The following is a 22,092-nucleotide window of genomic DNA, read 5'->3' as shown; positions in this document are numbered from 1 at the left end:
ATTTCTAAAAAAAGGGGCACACATGGATAACCCAAGGGCAAACTAAAAAGGAAAAAAACATAGGAAAATGACATCACAAATCCTACACCAACTAAATCGGCAGAATGAATTCAAGGAGGTCACCTCTCATGGGCTACTACCAAAGCTGATCCTCCTCCTTGCGTAGTAACGACCATCTATGGATTCAGCGGATGGCCTTGAAGATAACCTGCAGCTTTTTTTTCATTCTATTAAAATAAAATCACCGCGGTTGTTTCAAATGGCTCAAAGTAAAGCGCAAATTCCCACATGGATCTTAGATTCCAACTTAGGACTCACCCCACTAACCAGTTTTCAAACATATCGTACCACTCATTAGTGGAGGTAGATTAAAAGCTATATGGATTGATCATCATAATAGCTTGACAAGTGAATGGTGAAGCAGTAGATGCTGAATCGGTTCCTCGTCGCCACAAAAGCGGCACTTAGTGCATCCTTGCTAATTTCTTTTTTAATTATCTTTTGTGAGGATAACCTCACGATCTAAATACGACATGAAGATTTTTATTTTCAAGAGGAATCTCATTGTGCACACACATTTTTTTTTGTTGGAGAGGTTGCCCGCAGAAATGGGTTTCGTACATGGGATAAATACACCACGCTGATTGCTGTCATTTACATGCACTATTCTACACCCTCGATCAGGTACTGACCCAATCCATGGATAAGACGATCCCATGCAGCCATCACGCACGTTCACGTCCACACAGGAGAAAGACGAGCGCAACTCATGTCTTCGCTCGCGCAGTCGTCCAGGTCCAGAGCATCATGGCCGGCACCGTCGTCCTCGTGCACAGTCGTCCAGAGCATCAGGGCCGACACCCGTCGCCGTAGCGCGCAGTCTTCCGGGGCCAGCACCGGTCGTCGTCGCGCGTGCTCAGCTGAGGCGGCTGGAAACACGCTAGCTATACAACTGTTTTAAGTAGCACGCTATAGCCGTAAGAGGAGTTGTCCGCTACCTAAACTTTAATAGAGACCCGCAAATTTTCTTCCGCATATGTCCGCGGACAAGGCAACTAATCCATAAAATTGTGCGCTATTTAAAACTTTAAGCAATACACACACGATTGGATACCTGCACATCAAGGCAGCATCTTCTTCGATGTTGACGGTCAGAACTAGACGAGTACCGTAGTGGCTGTCTATAAGGACCAGGGAGTAGCTGTCACACCGTACCAGGAAAGGCTTGATATTGCGTCCAAGGTGAAGATGACTACGCCATAGACGTGAAAGGCGGAGGTCGCTCGCTCTCCTGGGGCCTCGTTGGAGGCCTCCTTTCCTGGGAAGACGAATGTCCTAGTCGGTGGGAGGTGGCCATGATGGTCAGGTCGGAGCGGGGTTGTTTCGCGAGCTCTTTGTTTTGGCTAGTGACAAAGACAACTCTTCGTCCATGAAGGCTCCCATTTCTTCCGTATCCGCCATAAAGGCCATCTCTTCTTCCGCGACTGCGTCGAAGAGTAACTCTTCGTTCGCGATGGCAACGACGAGGAGATAAATTTTCTTTTTTTCAAAGAGGAATATAGTTTCGAGATTTTATAAAAATATCAACATTTTAAAAGAAAATTCGCATGCAAGTGTGTGAGCGTTTGGCCCATGGGCCTGGAGTGTAGAGGATATGTACGTTGAACCACTGTTCTGATGGGGTTATAAGAAATGGAATTAGTAGACTAAAAAGGAAATTAGTCGTCTCCCTACCTTCTCTTTGCTCCTTTTGCCTTCTGCCTCCAGTTTGAACTCTACAATACTTTACCAACAACAACAATAAAAAAACACTACAATACTTTTTACAGATTTTCAATAATATCCCCCGTTTCTTCTCGCGGGATAAAAACCACCATAGCAACAAGTTTATCTAACGAAACCGCGGTTTAGCGACAAGCGGCAGGCCGGACTTGAGCCGCACGGCCAGCCCGTTCACCTCGCGCATGTCCAGCGACGCCCCGCCGGCCGGCTCCCAGTCGAAATGGTACATCAAGCTCGCGAGCGCCATCTCAATGGTCGGCGCGGCGAATCCGACCCCGGGGCACCCCCTCCGCCCAGCACCGAATGGTATCAGCTGGAAGTCCTGCCCCTTGTAGTCCACCGCGCCGTCGAGAAACCTCTCCGGCACGAACTCCTCGGCGCGCTCCCACGCCGCCGGGTCCCGGCCGACGGCCCACGCGTTGATGACGACCCGCGTGCCCGCCGGGACGTGGTGCCCGAGTATCTCGGCGTCGTTTTGTGGCTCTCGGGGCACGAGAGAGCGGGATCGGTGGGTGCAGGCGTACCGTCTCCTTGACCACGGCCTTGAGGTAGTGCAGCTTGTCGATGTGGCCCTCGGTGATGACGTGCGCGGAGCCACCGACGGCCGCCCTGAGCTCGTCCTGGACCTTACGCATGCTGTCCGGATGCGTGATGAGCTCCGCCATGGCCCACTCCATTGCCGTGCTCGTGGTGTCCGTGCCCGCCGCGAACATGTCCTGCGCGTCCACATGTCAAGCATGAACAAAACAAGCGCCGTGACATGGCACCGAGATGACAACACGTACCAGGATGATGGCCTTGATTTCGGTCGTGCTGAGCCGCATGCCAGCTTCGTTGTCGGTCTCGTTCACGTCCAACAACACGTCCACGAAATCCCTGTGATGGCCGCCGTCATCTCGAGTCTGCTGGCCGGCTTGACGCCGGCGGCGGCGGTCGTCGATCACCTTCTCGAGCACGCCGTCGAGCGCCTTGAACGTCCGTCTGATCTTCCCCTCCATCCCCATCAGGGCGTCCAACCACCCCAGCCACGGCAGGAGCTCCCCCACAGGCGCCGTGCCGAGCAGCTCCTGGAAGTCGTTGAACACCTTCCTCAGCTCGCGTCCCTTGTTGCCTTCCTCGTACAGGCTGCGCGCGCTGTCGTCCCCGAACGCGGCGCGCGAGACCACCGTGTTGGCGTAGGCGACGAGGAACTCACACAGGTCCAGTCCACGACGGCGCCGCCCGCCGCCGCTCCGCGGACGCGCTCGACCAGCGCGGCGGCCTCCTCTTCCCGGACGCTGCGGAAGGAGAGAATGCGGAGCGGGCTGAGGAGGTGGACCACGCACACGCGGCGCGCCTGGCGCCAGTACTCGCCGTAGGGCGCGAACGCTACGTCGCGCCCGTAGAGGAGCCGGTCGGCCATGGCGCTCCGGGGCCGGCTCGCGAAGGCCAGGTCGCGGGTCCTCATCACCTCCTCCGCGGCGGCCGGCGAGGAGACGACCACGGCTGGCACGCGGCCGAGCCGGAGCAGCAGGACCGGGCCGTGCGCGGCGGCCAGGGACCGCAGGGCCCGGTGCGGCAACGAGCCGAGGAGATGCAAGTGGCCGAGCAGCGGAAGGCCGCGAGGCGACGGCGGAGGCTGCCTCCGTGCTCCATCGCTGCCGCTGCGCAGAGGGGCGGGCTTACGGAGGATGTACAACAGAGATACGGCGAAGGCGAGGAGGAGCAGCAGGAGTGAAAGAGGCGAGACGGCCATGTCGTCGGGACGAGCGTGCGTTCTGGGCTACTGGCGCCTTAGGCCGTACTCGTAATGCTGGCGACTGCGTGAATGGACCAGCTCCTTGGGGCACAATTACTACGTGCAGATGTGTGCAGCGAATCCATTTCAAAAGATTCGTTGTGACTCCTAAAAATTCGCTATGGGGGTATGTCTGGCAGAAAAATAGGACAAGCTGCACCGTGTTCAACTTCAATGGATCTGCATCTGCTGAGTGGTGGTGGACGTGAAACAAGTAACCATGCACTCAAGGCGTCCACGGAAATATGTGGTGGCATTGCCGTGTTGAGGGAAATGGAAATAGATCAAGAGATGAGTGGTTAAAAAGAAAAAGGAAAAGGAGAGGCTAGTGGTAATATAAGTGCGCTGAAAATGGATTTAGGGTCATTCGAATCGTTTTCAGCCTTCAGATGCAAGTTCCAGTTATATAGATGCCTTCTTCTACCCCTCAACCGTTTTTCCTGTCATCTTCTACCTCTCAACCATTGAACTCCTATAGGAGATATGATATCATTGTATTTATGTTCCAGCTAATAGCCTCTATTAATGTTGAGAGGAGGCTTCACTCGCTTTTTTGCCAAGATTGACCATGGATAATGTTACTATTACTGTTGAGGTTAGAGTATTGAGGTAAAGAGGTGACAATAATATTCTCTCTTTTTCGTCTTTGCCACCCGTAGGGGAGTAGTGGCAAACCAAAGAAGGATTTCGTCTACGAGGAAACACTTAATCAACCTAGTGAAAACCGGCGTGAGAAAACTAGGTCGGAGTTGTATGTGATGCGCAACTTATCCTTGTAGCGCGCATCTGCACCAGGATCTGCCCACTTTCGACATATAACATGTGGCTATAGAGATGGAGATCTAGAACCATGCCTCCACATGTGCTGTGCAGATCACATTAGTGGTGATGAATTTGGAACCCTGAAGAGCGTTTACTACTCAAACTCCGCCTTCATTTAGTTTATCTCCTGTTTTTACATTTCCTTCCGTAATTTAGAGGCAGTTTGGTTGGAGTCCACGCCTCCATGCCTGGGTAAAGGCAGCGCCTGGCCTGGGCCTGGAAAAGTTAAGAAAAATGCCTGGCCAGGCTAGCCTGGGGTTGATGTGTTTGGCATATGTCCTGAGCCAGGCTTGAGATCAATTGCTTTGTCAGCTTGTAAAGTACTGTTGGCCCATAATTTTATCCAGTGAAAAGTGTAGCTAGCGTCCCAGGCTAGCGCCAGGCGTTCTCTACTAGATGCCTGGGCCAGGCTAACAATCATGCCATCAGATGCCTCACGCCAGGCTTACTCAAGACATGAACCAAACAATATCCAGGCAAATTTCAGGCAAGCTTCAGGCCAGGCAAATTTGTGCCAGGTCTCCAACCAAACTAGCCCTTAGTGTAACTGGTTTATCTTTTCGGTAGCAACCAATGGAGTGGATTATTTCCGAACTCCTATTTGGGTACATACAAACTGTTTAGGTGACAACGTAGTTACGGGGTTGATAATGGCATCCTTTTCGCTTCCTGTGGGTTCGACACTTTACTTATCGTGAAATAATGACAATGCCCTGTGCACTTGCAGGGACATCAACGACCTGTTGTTTTGATCACCAGTAATAGTAGCTAAGTACTCGTCATTCAACATGCATACTCGTCGACCATGTCTCGTTCGTGCGATGGAGGGCTCACTAGCTAGTACGAGTAGAAGGCAAGGTGGAAATTGGCCTCTGTCGTGCAAGGCAGGACCTTCCCCGCATCGAAGCAGCTGGCGTCGAGACAGAGGAGGTTGGCACCGAAGGTACTGCAGCAGAACGACATGGGAACATTGTAGTTGTCAACCACCGATATGTTGTAGTTGTCCAGGGCGAGGGCGCTGCCGAGCGAGAACTCAGCCAGCGCTGCCGGCGGCTTCCCGGAGAGCCGACAGGCGAGCTGGTCGGTGCAGTCGCCAGTCGCATCCCGTCCACGGAGCTTTGGAAGGCACTCAAGGGTAGAACGAACACCAACTGAATCACATAACTTGACCTATTGAACAAATATATTGCAGTGCCGGGTGGGGGACCTATGCCCCCCCCCCTCCCGGAATAAAATATAAGGAGGGGGAGCATGCCAAGCCCCGAGAATTCATAGTTATTCATGGTTGATACAATTGCTATCCCGAATTCCCTATTTGTCGCCTATTGCGGCAAAGTGCCGGTGCTATGCGTTTTGGCCGACCAATTTCTGTAGATAGCTTGGGAAATACCCCAACAATTTTTCCTTTTTGTCGGTCTTTGTTTTTTTATTTTATGTTTCTTTTTATTTTATTTTTATTTTTTGGAAGTTTAAAAAATGTTTGTGAATTTTCAAATTTTCAAAATGTTTGTGTGTTTTTAAAAATTGTGTGTTTTAGCAATTATTATTGATTTTAGTTCTATTGGAAATTTCGGAAATGTTTGTGTTTATAAAAATATGTTCAAGATTTCAAAATAAGTTTGTGATTTCAACTTTTGTTCATAAATTAAAAAATGTTCTTTTTTAGATGATATTCAGAAAGTTAAAATATGTTCCTGTTTTCCAAAAAGAAATCTCACAAACTAAAAAAATGTTCACGTCTACAAAAACGTTCAAGAATTTTAAATATCTTCACGCTTTTGAAATTTTATTTATTATAAAAATATTCCCATTATAAATTTTGTTCTGAAAATTAGAATAATGTTTGCATTTTTCAAAAATGAGCGGGATTTTCAAAATTCCATTTTATTAAAAATATTCATGTTTACAAAAATAATTTCAAAATTCATTTGAGTTGTTCAATATCTTGCCCGATCTCCAAACATTAGTCGCTTTTTAATTTTTTCTTCACAATTTCCAAGGAATGTTTTTTTTTTTCAAAAACTGTCCAGATTCGCATTGTGCATAGTTCTTAACAGCACAGCCTCCTCTTTGGTCACCAACTCTTGTCAGCTACTCTTCTTGACAAGCTATAGGTCCGGAGATTGAATTCCATTGTGGGGCGTGTTTCCTTTTTTCATATCACATCGCCGTGCTACAGTACGGGCGAACGCACGCTCACTAGAGCTGCCACCATTGGGCCGCCCCAGTCAAGGGGTCCATGTGTGCGTCGCGAGGCTATTTGATGCACCATGCGTCAAAATAGGAGCTCCCTTGCTATTTATTAGATGATGGCCTCACATAGATAGGTTGCCGACGATGTGTGTCGCCCAAGAGTTTAGGTGCATGGCTTATGGAGAGTTTTGCATACTACTATGAGAAACTTAATATTCATCCTTTTACATAGATAAAATAGTTGTAATGAGATAACATATAAGGTAATACAATATATGAAATGAACCTTGGTAGTTTAGTTCAAACTCTCCTTTTATTTGCCCCCTTAGCAACTAACCGAGGTAGACTATTTTCAAACTCCAGTTTGGGTGCGTATGGAACTCCGTTAAGTGACGACGTAGTTACGGGGTTTGTGATGCCTTACTATTCGCTCCCTGTGAGCTCGATACTTCACTTATCACGAAAGTGCTACATGCACTTGAAGGTCATCAAGCATTTCATGGCACCATCGCTGGGGAGCATAGTGATTGGTTATTACTTATCGCTCACACTTAGCTTATTTTGTTTGTTGTTATTAGCCTATAAATCATTAAAAAAATTGCTCATCATGTCTTCTGAGATGTCTACTCAGGAAAAAACTAAAATCTGCAATGGAGGAGAAGAACTACCTAGATAAACCATTTTCAGTTACTGATAGAGCAACGCTAAACGGATGGTTGCAATTGGTAAACAAAGGTGCATCCCTCATATGTGCTTCATATCCATTACCATGCATAGACTATGGATCCAAAGAGCACCTGAAATATCAATGTAAGAGTAATATTGACCCCGTGCTAGCAAGCTGTAATGCTAGTGATAAATTAAATGCTAGATTGGTGGTCTTACAATGTGTACTTCCTGAGGATGTTGATGAGGTTCTACATATATAATATCTTAAGATATGAAGAATCGGGACGTATTGATTTATGTGAAATTGAAACCTATTCATACTTTCTGCTTAAATGTTTTCAGCGATAACCCATTAGTGATCAATAAACACAATCAAATTGCCTCTTCCTTGGGAGACGTAAAATTTTACAAGATCCGTGGAAGGATGAAGAAAAGGTGGCACAAGAAGAGCAAACAACACCCTAGACGCATGGCTGCAAGAATTGGTAAAAGATCATAAACTAAATATTTTTGAAACTAAATTGCAGCAAAATGATGGGGATCACGAAGTACAAATTATCATGCTTTGGTGAATGCCATCAACTATTATAGTCAAGAATATCTCTTCGATAAAAAAGATACTAGCGTGCATGAAGAAGAGTATGATCATGACTATAGTTCAGAGGAACTTGAAGGTAATGAACTTGACTTGTGGGAATGTCACCCTCTGGTCGAGATGTCTACTGTTAGTGATAGTGATGAATTAGAGAAATAAAATACTTTTATTTATATGTGCTAATGCCCAACTATGCTTGGTTGGATGATTTTCTTAAGTAGGGGAAACCATTTGAGATTTTTGAATTACCCACTCCAAACAATGAATTTTATTAAGTGTTCCCCTATGAAGATAGAAAAGGTAATTTAAAAATATATATACATAAGTCTCAAACCCTCTCATTGCAGAAATAGAAGAAGACGCACCTACCTCGCTCGGTGCATCAGTTCCTCTTTGAGACAAGATGGCGTGCCATACGACCGTCCCGGTCGCATGTACACTGTATCAGCTCATGGCAGTGAGCAATAGGACGACCAAAGTGAAAGAGCTTGCGCTCGTACGTGCAGTCATATGACCTGGCAGCCACAACTAGCATCTTCATAGAGCGTAAGACGACATACCGTACGAGCGCTTGCACTCTTACGCGCGCTTGTATGCCGTGTCAATCCCGACTAATAGGATTTTTTAGGGCGCAAGATGGCATCTTATACGAGTGCTTGCACTTTTTTTGCGGGTGACAAGTGCTTGCATTCGTATGGGCGCTCGTACCGAAAGGTGACGATCTTTTTTTCCAGGGAATTCTAAGCTTTATTCAAATAAACGCATTCACTGGGTAGTCAGCCAGAAGAGTATTGATCAGGAAGCTGGGAGTTTCCGTAAGCCAGCTTTCAGTCACAGTCACCGTACAAGCGCGTTTTGCACAAAGGTGAGCTGAGACATTAGCTGATCTACTTACATGCTGAAATACAAAAGAAGTAAAACTAGCAGAAAGCTCATCGTTTCTTGAAAGATAGGAGCCACAATTGAGCGATTGTTGCGGCGAGTGTTCCAGAGGTTGACCACCTCGAGACTATCAGTCTCCAGCACCACGTGCGTAAACCCTCTGAGATTTGCGAAGATAACTCCATCTCTAGCAGCTAGGGCTTCGGCAATAAAGGGGTCAGTCACTCCGGGGTGGGGTTTACACCAAGCACCCAAAAGGGTTGTAGATGATCGCACAATACCTCCAGCTCCACTTTTTCCTTCATCATGCATAGTCGCCGCATCAGTATTGATCTTGATCTGGTGTGCCTCCGGAGGGTGCCAACCATGTCCTGGCAGCGTGATCACATGGTGTGAAGGAATATCCAGCAATGCTAACGCCTCGCGGGTAAGCCGAACTGAATTTGCCGGGTCCAGTTTGTCACCTTCGTGCGTCCATTTGTTTCTTGAGGTCCAAATAGACCACATAACAGAAATGATGGATGCTCGTTCTTTGGCCAAGAACCTTGCATCACATAAAATGTCAGTTGCCCAGGTAGATGGATGGAGCCGTGGGAGTTTGATATCCAGGAGCCGGCGTGCCTCCTCCCAAAACCTTTGAGCGTGTGAACAATGCATGAGTGCATGTTCCAGATCTTCGTCCTTTGCCTTGCAAATTTTACAAAGTCCAATGTCTCGAATATGTCGGTATTTGAGCGTGCATTCATCGGGGAGTATTCCACGAAGTACCCTCCACCAGAACACACACACTTTTGGTACCACTTTAAGAGACCATAATGACTTCCACAATTGCTGCTTACTTACTGAAGATTCGGTTACCTGCCCTTCTTCTCGAGCTTGATGCTCTTTCTGAATCACTAGAGCTCGGTACGCTGATTTAATAGTGTAGATGCCTGATCTCTCATGTGCCCATGCCAATGTGTCTTCACCCCCGCCACGTCGAATAGGAATATTCAGAAAAGCCTCTGCGTCCGGTGCGATGAAAGTGTGCCGAACTAGATCTTGTTTCCAAGTCCAGTTCTCCGTGTCAATGAATTCCCTAACTTGGTGATGTTCGTACCCGCCGGCATGAACAAGGGGGCTCTGGTTAGTGTTGTGGGAATCCACTTGTTTGTCCATGGATTGATTGAAGTGCCATCACCAACATGCTGAACAATCCCCGCAAGTAAAGCTTCATGTCCAGCAATGATTGCCCGCCAGGTAGCCGAAGCAGCCTTGGGTGTTTTGGCATGCAGGAAATCAGTGTCTGGAAAGTATCTGCCCTTCATAACTCTAGCACAAGTGAGGTGGGATTTGTCATGAAGCGCCAACCATGTTTGCCAAGGAGTGCAAGATTGAACATGTGGAGGTCATGAAAACCCATCCCTCCCTGACATTTTGGTTTTGCCAATTCCTTCCAAGAGATCGAGTGAAGGGCCCTCTTGTCGATCGAGCTGCTCCACCAATACTTTGCCATACTAGATGTGAGCTTTTTACACACCTTTTTTGTTAGAAGAAAACAAATCATGTTGTATGTGGGAATCGCCTAAATAATTGTTTTGAGTAAGACCTCTCTCCCTGCACACGCAAAAAGCCTCTCTGACCAGCCTTGCATCTTACTCCTCGACTGCTCACCTATGTGCTCGAAGGTGCCGCTCATGATCCGGCCAACGGCAGTGGGAAGACCAAGATGCCTGTCACTGAACGCTTCTATCATGATACCCAACGTTCCTTTGATATTCTATCGTATGGAGCTAGGCGTGTTGGGGCTGAAAAATATTGCACTTTTGTCTTTTTTAACCCGCTGTCTTGAAGCTTCATCATAGATCCTTAGGATGTCGTTCAATCTTTCTGCGCATTGTGAGTTTGCATTCAGAAAAATTAGACAATCGTCGGCAAAAAGCAGGTGACTCATCCACGGCGAGCGTACGCTCTCCCTAATGCCTCTCTCAATGTATCCTCCATAGAATTTAAGCATGGATGAGAACCCTTCTACACACAGCAGAAAGAGGTAAGGTGAAGCAGGGTCACCTTGCCGTAGCCCCTGGAAGGCGTGAAGTAAGGTTGCAGCTCACCATTTACCCTCACAGAGAAGTGAACAGAGGTGAAACATTTCATAATTAAACTTATCCAGGTAGGACTGAATCCCAAACGCATTAGGATGGCCTCCAGATAATGCCACTCGACTTTGTCATACGCTTTCATCATATCCAGCTTAACTGCACACGTGTGGTTTTTGCCTTTCTTCCGCCTGCAGAGTGTATGGACACTTTCAAAGGCCACCAAAACATTGTCAGTTATCAAACGCCCAGGAACAAACACGATTTGTTCCTCGCTAATAATCTCATCCATGCATCCCCTCATACGGTTAGTGATAACCTTAGCTGCAATTTTATATAGCACGGGGCATAATGCAATGGGTCAATATTGAGAGATCGATTGGGGGTACCGTACCTTTGGGATCAAGGTTATGGAGTGTCATTTAGACCCATCGACAATTCACCCCTGTTTAGAAAACCCAACACTGCATTAGTAACATCATCTTTTAACAATGGGCCAATTCCAGTTCTGCCCCTAACTCGAACCCACTACTCAGTTTTGCCCCTAGTTTTCGGGTATGCTCAGTTTTGCCCCTCTGCCGTCAGTGCCACTTATAGAAATGCCCCTCCGCTCCGTTTCCGTCCAGTCAAGGCTGTTTGACCGCTAACTTGCCGTCAGTTTGACATATTTGCCCCTCTTTCTTACATGTGGGCCCTCTCTTACCTCTTCGCTTCACTCTCTCTCTGTTCTTCTTCAACCTCTCGACGACTCGATTTGGAGAGGGGAGAGAGCGACCGCAGCAGGAGTCAGAGGCCGACGGTGGGTCGATTTAGAGGGCGGCGGCATGTCCACGTCGAGTTCGTCGGTGACTGACGAGGTAAGTGTGGCTCATCGGTGGATCGATCTGGGGGTATTTCTGTCCCAATTAGGGTTCATCAGATTGGGGATTTCCTGCGTTTAGGTTGATGGTGTTGGGATTGTTCAGTTTCAATCCGAGTTCTACCTCCCCCATCCGTCATTCTCTGGGCTGGAGATGAGCACGACGCGGCGGTGCGCAGGGCACAGTCTCATCCCCGCTCGTCGCGTCGCCTGGGGAGGTGCAAGCATGGGAATAAGATTCTTAGGCTGCCCCCTAGATGTAAGATTAACTCTCATTCCCACTATGTCTGTCATTATTTGCCAATTTTTTGTTGTATAATGTATGATTAATTCTGTAGCTCCCTGATGAATGCGACTGGGTAGTTTGGATTGATCCCCCTCCCACAGATTGTGTTGCTCATGCATTTGAGGAATTTCATGCTGGATTGGAGAAAAGCTGGCTAAAGTCCCATCATTTGGAGAGGAGGTTGATGTACTTAATAGAGAATAACAAGAAACTCAAGTTGAAGATCAAGAAGAGAAATGAGCTTATGCAAACATGGGGATTTCTCATAGTAATTTGCCTTAGCATTTTGGCATCAGTTTTTTCTGAGTGGTTTAAGAATCCATACTAGCTGGATTATGGTATGTAATGAAATGTAATGTACTGTTGTGTGAGCTATCTTAATTAGTTGTATTTGTTCCAAAGCACATTGGAAATGAGTTTCATCTGGTGTAATGTGACAAGTTTTAACTGGAAATGAGTTTGCTATTTTGAGTATATTGTGTTCCATTTTGTAGCAATGTAGTAATGTGACAGTGCAGTAGCAATGTGACAAAAATGACAGTTAAATGGGCACACTAGCAACTGGACCAAACATAGGACATGATCACACTGAGACATAAGAAAGTTCACAGCATTGTGCCACAACAAACTTCAAATCTAGTACATGACCTTACAATTTTCACAACCACAACAAATTTTCACAACATTACAAGTACTACCACATCTACTTGTTCTTCTTGCTCCTAGTATTGCAAGCTGGGTTCGAAGAGAGCCTAGAACTCCTCCTAGTGCTCACAGTTTTGCTCACAGACTTGTTTGGAGTATAAGAACTGGTAGGATTATTGCTTCCAGTGACAGAACCTATAATCTCCTCTTCTGCAATTTTGAACTTCTTCTTATGTGGTGATTGTCCCCTCTCAGCTGGTCTTTTGTAGTTCTTTCTTGGGCTGCAAAGTCACAAATAAATGGGAGAGGCCAGTTAGCAAACATTGAAGAATTTAGGAAATAACTTCAAAAATAAACCAAAAAAGTACCTGACTGCACTACTGACTGTTGTTGCATCTGTAGAAGTTGCATTTGCATTAGCAGCATCTCCAGCACCTGCATTTTTTTCACTTACATCATCTCTAGCAGTTGCATTTGCATTTGCAGCATCTTCATCACTTGCATCATCTCTAACACTTGCATTTGCATTTACATCATCAGTAGCAGCATCTGCCTCCCTAGTTTCATTAGTAGCAACATCAGTTGCTTCATCATTTTTAGTCAGAGGTTCATCATTGGCATTATCAGCACCCCAATGTTCTTCCTCTCCAAATGCAGGGTCAATGGACTCTTTGCAGTGGCTGCCTTTGTGCCCAAGCTTCCCACATCTTGAACACTTATTCTTTCTTCCTCCAAGTCCTTTTCCCTCTGATTTGGCCCTAATTCTTGTCTTCCTAGGTCTACTAGGTGGCCTATTTTGCAATGGAGCACTCAGTTTAAATCCTGGGTCTACAACATCCCATTGTTGCTTGCCCTCCAGAAGTGGCAAATTATCAGCATAAGTAGCCTTGAATTTTGCCACAGAGAAATATTCATGAACATACTGATCAATCTCACTAACTGGACCTCTCATTGAGGTGATAAAGTACAATGCATGTATGCATGGTTGTCCTGTTATTTGACACTTTCTACAACTACAAGTATGTGTTTGCAAATTAACAGGATATCTCCACTCTCTTTTTTCCTTGTCAATTGCAGTAATCTCTGCCTCTAATGTGCTTCTTTTCACTATGGACATATCAAGGTCTTTTGATTTTGCATGAAGCATAATCATGATTTTTGGGATTATGATGTGCCCATTGTATGTCCCAGCTGCAATCTGCTGTCTCAAGTCAAACTTTTCCATTATGAACTGCCTAATTTTGTCAAGCAAGTCCACAATGTGTATCCCCTTCCACTTCTTAATTTTGGAATTGAATGACTCAGCTAAATTGTTATTGACATAATCAACTTTGCATATTTCATTGAACAAGGCCCTGGCCCATAGTTTGCTATGATGCTCTTCTAGGTACTCTTTCACACCAGGTTTGCTACATAGTTGTCTAAGATGATAATTGTGTTTTTTCATGCTATATGTCAATGAACAAGGCCACAAATTATCATCAAAAAACTTTCCTCTAAATTTTTTGGAGAAATTAGATGCCTTCGTGTTCCGTTCATGAAGCCTATGCTTGGATGGAATAAGTGACTTCCTCTAACTCATGTGCATTTGGTGCAAGTTTCCGCCGTGGGTTTGAGAAAGGTTTGTTTTGTTTCCTCTGGAATCGTCCCAAGTCAGTCATGCATGTGCAAAGTATACTATGGTTTGGTAGATTAATTACCTCCACTCCATATGTATTCCGTAGCACCCCAAGCCACTAATTGATTTGTTCTAGGAGAAGGAGTTCTTTTTAAGAGCTAACCCGGGCTTAATCAAGAACTTTGATATCCTCGATGATGGTTCCCAACCAGAACTCGGTAGTGTTTTATTATAAGACTACCATGTGGTCATGCTTGTCTGGGACAACATGTTCACATGTGTGTAGCAGAACCAACTCATGTTTTGGAGCTTGCTATCATAGTTCATTTCCCGAGAATCTCGCAACGTCATTTCGTCGATTTGTGTTGCAAACTTTCATTTTTCTTCCTAGACTCGATGAGTCTGGAATATCCTGACACCAACCAGATCTGAATCTCAGGCAGATATGATAGTTGGAACATTTTCCCAAGAACTATAATATTGGTTCCTCGATAACTGGTAAGTGGATGTCGTGGCCAGCACCACCCAGCCGAAAGACCTATTATTGTAGTATCTTGATTGAAGAAGTTGGCCACCTCCCCATAAGGATTTCGTAGGATTTACCTCCGTAACTGTTCCTTATGCATTGTATTGCTCCCGAAGTCCGACCTTTTACTTGATGTTTTTAAGAAGAGCATTTTGGAGCAATGAATGAGATTTCTAGGGTTTTTGCCCCTCTTTTATTTAAGTTTTTGAGGCTTCCAAAATTCCTCAGTTCAAGTTTCGAAAATATAGACATGATGCACACAAAAAGCTAGCCTAGAGCACTACCAGCAGCTAGGGATGTGACAACTTTAGTTCTTTTAAATTCTGGAAAAACCATGTCCAACTATCTGTATTTTCAGACTCAACAACTCCAACTGCTACTGGGAAGATCCAGTTGCAAGCATCCACTGCACATGCACTCACAAGTTGGCCTTTATATCTACCATTCAGTGCTGTGCCATCTACTGCAAGATAGGGCCTACATCCATCTAAAAAACCTTGCCAGCATGCTTTAAAAGAAATAAACACTCTTCTAAAGCACTCTTTCTGTCTAGTTTTTCTAGCTATTTTGTACTCTACAGTGTGCTTGTCAATGTTAACTACACTTCCAGGAGATGCTTTCTCAACTTCTGCCTTGTAAGTGTACAACAATTGAAATGAGTCAGTCCACTTACCATAAATGTTGTCCAGTGCCATCTGCTTTCCATAGAACACTCTCATGTATGGGACTTGTAGGCCATATTTATCTTCAGGTTCTTTTTCAACTCTGTAACTCCAACCTCTGAATCCTCTAAAACCCAATGCTTCACTGCATCAGCAACCCATCTGCACTTAGCTGACTTTAGTCTTTGCCTTCTGCTTACACTTGGACAAGTATGTGCAGACTGGTTCACTTTGACCTGCAATATTGAAAGTTCAATTACATGTCAGACATACTTGCTGCAACAAATAACTGAAAAATATTTGCAATGTAACTACATATGCACCTACTGTTTGTACCTGAAACAATGAGCTATTTCTCATTAAGGAGGCATGCATCCTCCATCTACACCTCTTATAAGCACAATGAACAGTCAACCTGGTAGGATCACTCTTGTCTACTACATACTCACTCTGAGTTTTAATTGAAAATGTAGCTAGTGCATTCCTACAGTCTAAAGCACTGGAAAATATAGTTCCTTCTTTTAAAGAAGGATCATCTCTGTTGTACTGCACATCTGGCCTTCCATCATCAGAATCCTCACTATATCCCATGTCCTGGTCCTCCTCCAACTCATCTTCACCTGGCTCATCAAACATTCCTTCTGGTGGTGGAATATAATCTTCATCCCCATCATCATCTGTCTTCTTGGCCTTTTGTTTTGTAACAAACTGAGGGAAAAGCCTTTCATCCTCATCATCTGTAGGCCAATCATCAGGAAGTCCCTCCTCAATATTTGGATCAACAGAATCTCTGCTCTGAGTAGGACCTGCATAAATAGGCACTTGCTCTGATGGTGTTCCTGGAACCTGCATAGAGCTCTCTCCTGCATCTGAAGCTCTCTTCTGACTGCTAACACTTGTTTTTCTCCCCCTGGATATTCTGCTCCTACCTCTAGAACTAGTAGATTGTGATTTTCTGCCACTGCTGTCTGTCAATCCTCTTTTTCTTTGTATGACATTGATTTCCAATTTGACTGGGAAATGAGCATGATTTCTAAACATCTTTTCTAACTCAGCATCACATTGGACTGGGACCCAAACTGAACTATCAATATCCCAGTACCTGAATTCAATTGCATCATGTATTCCCCATGGGTATTTAGCACAGATATGAGATCTAAACTGCACAAACTTCATTGTGCTCTCCACTACCAAAGGAAATGAAAATCCCGTGTCCCCTGCTTTTGTACCAGCAGGAACTAGAAGAGTTGTTTCCATTCTACAATCCAAACATATATAGTCCACCCTACGAATGACAATGAAAAACAGGAAAAAAAATCGAACCAAATGAGCACTACGAACGCAGATGAACACTAGGAATCAAAACGAACTACAATACATATAGCAGGCTTCAGATCTGAAAGTACTGCACTTACCCCTTCGGATTTGTGCTCCCTTCATGGCCGCCGCCGGCGCCGCAACCACCGTCAACCTCCATCCGCAACGGTTGGCTCCGAATCGCAGCACAACTCACATAAAGAGTCAGGTCGACCGAATCTCCATCGTGCCCACCATTGATCTGGAGTTTTCCATGGTGGGGATCGAAGCCGCTAGGGTTCAGGTGAGGGGGCGATTTGGGGAAGAGAGAGCTAGGGTTAGGGTCGAGCGAGTGAAGCAGAATAGAGAGAGAGTGAAGCGAAGAGGTAAGAGAGGGCCCACATCTAAGAAAGAGGGGCAAATATGTCAAACTGACGGCAAGTTAGCGGTCAAACAGCCTTGACTGGACGGAAACGGAGCGGAGGGGCATTTCTATAAGTGGCACTGACAGCAGAGGGGCAAAACTGAGCATACCCGAAAACTAGGGGAAAAACTGAGTAGTGGGTTCGAGTTAGGGGCACAGATGGAAATGTCCCTTTAACAATTGCCAATGCCGCTGGAAAAAACCGGCTGTGAAACCATCCACTCCTGGTGCTTTAGATGGGGCCATTTGGAACAACGCATCATGGACTTCTTTTGCCTCGAATGGTTTCGTCAGCATCTCATTCATCTCCGGTGTGACTTTCACCAGTACGTGTGCAAGCAGCTCGCTCATATCAGACACGCCCTGGGAGGTGTAAAGTGCCTGGTAGAACCCTAAATTTCTTGCTTGTCTTCTTCTGCATCTGCACATACTGATCCGTTGGCTCTCTTCAGGCCGCTGATCTTGTTCATGCGTTGTTGATGTTTATCTTGTGCCTGAAAGTAGCCTGTGTTGTGGTCTCCTACATGGAGCCACAAAACCCACGAGCGTTGTCGCAACCAGATTTCCTCTTGACGGAGCGCCTCGCATAGCTGAATTACAGTGGTTTTCTCTTCGTCAGAAGGCCCTCAGCCTATGGACTATTTGCGTAATTTGTCGAGCTTCTTTGGTAGTTGCCAAACTTTCCTCGCAAGACATCCAAATTCTTTGCCTCGCCATGGCCCTAGTTCATTCTGTAACACACCTAGTGACTCCACAATCCCTTGCAGCCCCGGTGCCCTTGCTTGTTTAAGCCACATTTCTGTGAGAAAGTCTCATAGTCAGAATGAGTCTGCCATACATTCTCATATCTGAACTGCTTTGCTCGGCACGCGCCATCCATCTGCCTCGTACCATGGATCCCTGTCACCACGAAGTAGTGATCGGACTCAATAGCACTTACATGATGCACCCGAATATCTTCATACTGTTGACAAAATGCTTCATTCGCAAAGGCTCGATCGAGCCTTGCTTTCACATTATCATTGCCATTTTTTCTATTATCCCACGTATATGCCATTTCAGACCAACCAAGGTCTTGGAAGGAAGCATCCTCGACAGCTTCACAAAAAGCCTTCCTTTGGCATTCCGGTCGAGCTGACTTACTGAAATGTTCATCACCAAAAAGCGTCTCATTGAAATCGCCCATGCACAGCCATGAAGAATGTGGCAGGGCATGTAGAGTTCAAAGGAAGCGCCAACTATGATGCTTGTCTTCGGCCCATGGTTCCCCGTAGAATCCAGTAAACCGCCATTCAGTTGCGGCTTGATCCTTGACCCTCACGGAAACATCAATGTGATTCTTGCTATAATTCTTCAAGTTAACATCCACATCATTGGACCAGTAAAGCCCAATTCCACCACTCAGTCCAACACTGTCGACTGCGAAACAACCTGAGAAACCAAATTGATATCGTATGTCTTCCACTCTCTTAGCCCTGATTTTAGTCTCCATTATGAACAATAGGGCAGGCCCTTCTTGCTTCACCAGACGGCGAAGCTCCCGAACTGCCTCGGGGTTCCCAAGCCCCCGATATATAGTTCCAGCTAATGCAAATCATTGGGACGGGCAGTGCTGCTCAGCAGATGTTGCCGAGTTTTCAGGCGTTGGTTTCTTCTTCTTTGGAATCATTTCCTCAACTTGCTCATCCCCTTCTGTGACTGAATCTGAACCCGTCTCCTGAGCCTCAGTATGATTTGAATCAATTGTAGTTTTTCCATCCATCAGAAGCAAAGGAGTGGGTACAACTCCTCGGTAAACTTTTTTGGGTGCCTCTTTCCTTTTGTTGTTTGATGTTGTTTTCTTGACAAGAGAATTTACCTCATCAACGTCTTTACCAACGTTACTAGAGTACTTCGACTCTCCCTGACTGCTCGTGCCTGAGAATTGCTCTTTATTCGTGCTATCCCCTGACCCAGCCTTCTTCTTGTCCTCTGGTGCTCTCAACTTAGGCCCGAAAGGGAGTTCTCCTTGTTCATCACGGGGGCCCGGAGTTGGGCAGAACAAATCGGAATGACCAAGTCTACCACAACAGAAACAGAAGTGGGGAACTTGCTCATACTGTATATCATACAGGTCTGTCTTCTTCCTCTTCGCGGAATTGATCAAGATCCATCTCCTCAAGGGTTTACTCACGTCATGCGAGATTCTGGCTCTCAGAAACCCACCCACATGATCAAACTGAATCGAGGTAGCTTCTTTGTCAATCTGCTGCGCTATTAGCTTGCCCCAAGAAACATCTCGAAAGTTGTACGGGAGATTCGGGACCCTGGCCCAAAGATGGAGCCAGTCAAATTTGACCTCATCAGGTCGCATGTAGTCCTCAAATTCTGCAAGAACAACAGCGTTCTTGCTGACATGCCATGGAGAGCCAAGCCATATGCGATCCCGTTCTCCTCAAAGGTTTACTCATGTCATGCACAGAAGTACCACAATTGGGGCATTGGAAGCAGATTGGTACCAAGATTGGTAATTTTTACGTGTCAGTACCAACTTTGAGGCGAGGCGTTCCAAAAGAGGCTAAAAGTGCTATTTATACATTAACAGAAAAACTGACCGGTTGGGCCCGCCCGTCAGGTGCCACGCTGGCCAATGAGCGCGTGTCCGCGCTGACTCGGACAAGGCTGTGTTGCACCGTTTAGGCACGACTGGTGTGACCTGAGCCTCCGTCTCCGTCTCCGTCGCGCCCGTCGCCACCGCTGATCGCCTGCGCCGCCTGGAGCTCGAGGCCCGCTCCTCCACAACCATGGCCCCGCTCTGGCCCCACACGCGCACCTTCCCGACCCTCGACCCGCCCCGCCGCGCCCGCCTCGCGCTCTCCTCCATCCTCTTCCACAGCGGCGCCAACTCCTCCTCTGCCTCCATCATCAACGACATAGCCTCCTCTGCCTTCGCCGCCGCGGCTACCCTCCTGCCCCACCTCCTCTCCCCATCCGCCGCCGCCTTCTCCTCATCCCCTTCCTCCTCCCCGTCAGCTCTCATGTCCTGCCCCGCCACCGTCTCGATGCCCCGCGCTGGCGCCTCGGTGGCCGTGGAGCTTCCCTGCGGGATGGCCGTCGGCTCGCGTGTCACGGTGGTGGCCCGGCCGACGAGGAGGGGCGGCGTCGTCACAGTTCATGGTGGAGCTGCTCGGCACCTAGCCCGTCCAGGAAGGCGACCACCAGTAGCATAACTCTTACAGCCCTCCAGAAACCAAAATGAAGCATGCACGCCGGGCAAACATACTCAGGACCACCATAATAAGAGCGAACACGTGAAACGCCTGGCAGAAATAACAAAAACAGCAAGGAGTAAGGGAAAACAAACAAACAAAGAATCCAAAGAGCAGAATATAAAACTTAACTACCTTTAAGAAGTAATATATTTTCCTTAGCAAATGGCGATTCCATAGCAGGAACTACAACACAAGAGAAACTTTCGATCTTAAATCGATCGGGAGCAAAGCAGTTAAAAGCCGTAAACATAACAAACAAAATCAAGAAACACACACCTCTTTTTTTGCCGGTGTAATAATCTCGAAGAATCCTTCGCTTCCGACGATTCCAAACAGCATCAACACGACTAACAACAGGTGTAGGAAGAACTACACAAAGTAAACATGGAAAAATATTAACCAGGCAAACACATCGAAGCACATAAACAGTTGTAAGAAGTACAAAATAAATAAACATACCAGAAGGAGTCGGTCCACGCGAGGAACCAGACAACCAACCAGCAGTAAAATACGGACAACCCCTTCAAGAATTCATCCGATTAACCAGTTAACTTGCCGATTAATCCCTACTCGTAGGGTCACCGAGTAGCCGATAAACCGCTAAATCATCCGATTAATTTATTAAATGGCCGATTAACTTGCCGATTAGCCTATTAATCCCCTACTCGCCAGCCAACCGAGCAGCTACCAGTTAACGATTTCCTCAACAATGCGGACGACACAAAACTTCCATGTCAGACGCAGCTCTAACAGCAAGAAGACAAGGATCAACCAGCTCTTCAAGTACAGGCCGAACGTTCCTTCCAACTGCAAAAGTCAATCAATCAGCAATATTTTTCTGAAAACAATACAAAAGGAGTTCAAAAAAGAAAGCACCCACCAAACGATGAATCTACAGGACGCTTCCCACGACGGATATCTTGCCGTGCCTGGCGTCGCAGCCGCGCCTCATCAGCACTCGAATCTGAAAACACACAGCCACGTAAAAACAACCATTTTTTTTACCAAAATCACACATAGCTAATAACAACCTAAAAGGAGCAATAATCACGAGGAACAGAACCACCTTGTACAAGAAATCTCCCATCAACAGCACCAACCGGCAAAGAGGAACCCACCGAGGAAGAGGAACCCAACGATGTGGAGCGAATACGCTGGGAAGCATGAGCACCAGAACGAACCATAACAGAGACAAAACGAACAGTAAGAACTCAGCAGGGACACAAACAAAGACTCGCCTCCCTCCCAACCATGCACAAAATCTCACGCGTGGCGAGGAGGCTTCGATTCTGATCTACATGACGAAGAGAGATGCGGCCAGGGTGGAAGGAAAGGCAGCTTCGTGCGAGAATTCCTGTGTGCCCTAGCACCTCGGCCACACCAAGAGGAAATGGAGGGCCTGGCGCTGGGGGCTGGCCAGTGACCAGGCTGGGGAGGATAGGGCTGGCCTGGCGCTAGAGGCTGCCCGGCGACCAGGCTGGGGAGGATAGGGCGCAGCGCCATGCCACCATCTCCGCCTCGTTGGAGGAAAACGGAAGGCCTACCGCTAGGGGCTGGCCAGCGACCAAGCTAGGCAGGATAGGGCGCAGCGGCGCGCCACCATCTCGACCTTGGTGGAGGAAAACGAAAGGGCCGGCGCTAGGGGCTGCAAGCGACCAGGTTGGAGGAGGACGAGGCTGTGCGCAGAGACGAAGGACAGGAGGCAGCGGCGACGTAGCGCTGGGCTG

General features: G+C 46.8%; 1 pseudogene; it reads right to left on the bottom strand.

Annotated features, from left to right (window-relative positions):
• Positions 1 to 1,673: 1,673 nt before the first annotated feature.
• Positions 1,674 to 3,646, bottom strand: LOC123065218 (cytochrome P450 71A1-like; annotated as a pseudogene).
• Between the last annotated feature and the right edge of the window lie 18,446 nt (positions 3,647 to 22,092).

This window comes from Triticum aestivum, chromosome 3B (genome assembly GCF_018294505.1).
Source record: "Triticum aestivum cultivar Chinese Spring chromosome 3B, IWGSC CS RefSeq v2.1, whole genome shotgun sequence".
Taxonomy (NCBI): Eukaryota; Viridiplantae; Streptophyta; class Magnoliopsida; order Poales; family Poaceae; genus Triticum; species Triticum aestivum.
This window is presented reverse-complemented; position numbering and strand designations above follow the sequence as displayed.